Below are 3,054 nucleotides of genomic sequence, written 5' to 3'. Positions count from 1 at the left end.
ACCTAACCTTCGTGATATATTAGTACGATCTAAATTCATGAGGCAAACTAACTCTTGCGACAACCGTAATTTGGGTAGTCATTTTTGTGGTTCATCATGCAAAACATGCTCCTTGCTTGATTCTACACAATCATTCAAGAGCAACCAAACAAACCACATATTTTGTATAAGGCAATCAATTAATTGCCTCACCAAAAATGTCATTTATCTCATATATTGTAATATTTGTGGTAAACAATGTGTCGAATATATATATACATTACATATACATATATATAGATATATATACATTACATATACATATATATATATATATATATATATATATTTGTTGGAGGCTGGGGCCACGGGTACCCCAAGTGGGATCAAGGAGCAGATCCCTGGTTCCCCCTCAACCATCTCCGGAAGCTACGGCTTTTAACGGCCTTTTTAGAGGACTAATTTATTCAACATCTAACACATATAGATGGGCGGTCTATCTACTCAACCCCACTATCGTTTTATGAAATTTCTGATTATGCTAACTCTGGACCGCCGGAAATGGCAGAATTTTCTTTTTGCCCCTCAATTTTTTAAATAGGGGATGGGGCCAGGTTTCTTCTTACATCCACCACTGGTTTATTATATATGAAATGACTATAAATTAATTAAAAACAGAGGAAACAGAATAATTAAGGGATATTAAATGGTAAATAAATATAGCACATTTAAAAAAAATCAAAGGAAACAAATGCATAATAACAATTAAAAATGAAGAATGAAAAAAAAATGTATTCATTTTCACTCTTGTAGATTTCAATGGCAAAGGTTTTCATATTTGTTTAGTAGGCCTATTTGATGACTCAATATTCTTTATAAGGTGTTGGATTTATTAAGTGCACTTGTGCGTCTTGTGTATTTTATTTGTTTTCGAATAGGTTAGACAGATGGGAAATATTCTTGAAACCATTTCTGGAGATTAGCAATTGTAATGAGACATCAGGGAATATCATAATGCGTCTGCATATAGAGTATATTTATATATAAAGGTTGGTTCTTTGATTAGGCAAACGCTTACTATATAGTAATAATTCGATTGTCAATATTTTAGAAAAAAAAAATCTCGTCTTCTCCCGATAGCTTCTTTTTGGGATCGCCTCTTCTCTCTTTTTGTATTCTGGTTTATTTATTTACAAAGAACTTATGCTGATTTACGTCAAATTTAATAAATATATTATTTAATATCTTGGCTCAATTAAAATTACAATAGGCCTACATTTTAGAAATTTTGCATAATAGATAAAAAAAAGTCCTATATTAGAATAATGAAATTATTAAATTTGTTATTATAATGTTGCACGTCGATTTACTTACAATTGAATTATTATTTATACAATTAAATCCTATTAAAATGACATCGCAATACAAAATTTAATTGACATTAACAAAACCGTTTACTGCAAAAATCTAAAATCTCGTACGACTTGATATCTTGTACGTACCGCTATTTGGTAAATATGCCTACATAGGCCAAACAATAATCTTCACAAGGCACTCATCCTGTGACGTGCTAGGATATGTTTCACGATGTGGCAGCACCTTTCACAGGTGCCAAGGGGACTAAGCTACTAAGGGGCACTCACTGTCATAAATTTCTCCATAGAGGCCTACATCTGATATGTCTAGTAAAATGCATAAATACTGTTTTACATTCTCATTGTTCTCCGTTTAGGGATAAAATCGAATCGAATACTGAAGGGGTTAAGTTGTCGTCATCATGACAGTAAGTGGGAGCGACAGAAGCAGCAGCAGTCATACGGAGATAAGACTAAAATTTATTATGCGTCTTGACAGGGGCAGAGCGAAGCAAAATTCAGTTCGCAGTAGCAGTGTCCACCTTAGGAACCCTTGTTATCAAGGCGAAAGCACAGGCGATAAGTTGCAAGTCCGAACCTGCGCGCCAGCAGGGGCGGATCCAGAGCTACGGATGGAGAGGGGCGGATCCAGAGATATCCGAAAAGGGCCGATCGAGATAACGCCATCATATATATATATATATAAATCAAAGAAATGTAAACACCGTACAGTGTGCCTCTGGCGGGACTCGAACCTGCGACCTCTCGCTGCCAAGGCGAGCGTTATAACCATTAGACCACGGAGGCTTCATGGTTGAACAGGTTCAAATACCACCAGATACACTCCATTACACAATAGGTACGGCTAGAATCAAATAGTTTCATACAAAATAAATCAAGATAGCTGTTAACACTTAACCACCATTTGCCAAACCAGGTACTAAGCTGTTACAACTTCCAAATCAGTCTAGTGGGGACTAGCAAAGAAGCGCTAATAGGACCCAGGGAGGCTAATCTGCTAGCCTCTAGAACTGAGAAATGGGCCTCTTCAAGCATTTTAGATGTACTGTAGTCACAGCTATTTAAGCTTTTTACATGTAGTCTCAGCTATTTTTTAGTTTTCAACCGATCACTAGCAAGTCTCACACACAAGAACATATAAGTATTTACTGTTTTGGGATTTCTGCAGATATTATTCTCCTGAAAACGATTGGAGCAACTCAATCGAAACTTCGAGATATTCTCAACCAACAACAACAGTTTTTTTCAGAACTACTGTATCTGTCTCTTATACACATCTAGATGTGTATAAGAGACAGTATATATATACCATGAAAATGTGACATGGACCAAAAAAATAAAGTTATGCAAAATCAGAGGCGAAAACCGAAATGATGCAACTAATTTTTTGTGTGACAAAAGTTGTAACAATAATATCGATTCAGTCAAGCTACAGGGGCATCTGTATATTTGCATGGGACCATGTAAAGTAAGTGACTAAAAACGGTTGTTTTTATTCCTGTGTCTCAAGTTAAATGTTGTGAAATTTGCCAGTATTTTTTTCCTCCTCCTAGTTTCACTATATATATTGGAGAATATAGCAAAAAAAATCTTTTATTATCTAGAAAAAAAAAATCTAGATTTGGCGCATCGGTTGTGGCTTGGACTCCCAACCTCGAGGTCGAGGGTTCGAAACTCTGGCTGTGCAAACCGTTTGTGT

At 35.7% G+C, this 3,054-nt stretch overlaps 1 non-coding gene across 1 annotated transcript; it reads right to left on the bottom strand.

The window, feature by feature from the left end:
* Positions 1 to 2,068: 2,068 nt before the first annotated feature.
* Positions 2,069 to 2,141, bottom strand: Trnap-ugg. Its single transcript has one exon. It is a non-coding gene; the product is annotated as a tRNA-Pro (tRNA).
* Between the last annotated feature and the right edge of the window lie 913 nt (positions 2,142 to 3,054).

The sequence above is a fragment of the Anneissia japonica genome, unplaced genomic scaffold, assembly GCF_011630105.1.
Source record: "Anneissia japonica isolate Jap-2015-1 unplaced genomic scaffold, ASM1163010v1 scaffold1812_len1207588_cov181, whole genome shotgun sequence".
In the NCBI taxonomy this organism is placed as follows: Eukaryota; Metazoa; Echinodermata; class Crinoidea; order Comatulida; family Comatulidae; genus Anneissia; species Anneissia japonica.
The sequence above is the reverse complement of the archived record's forward strand: the minus strand, read 5'-3'. Positions and strand labels throughout refer to the sequence as shown.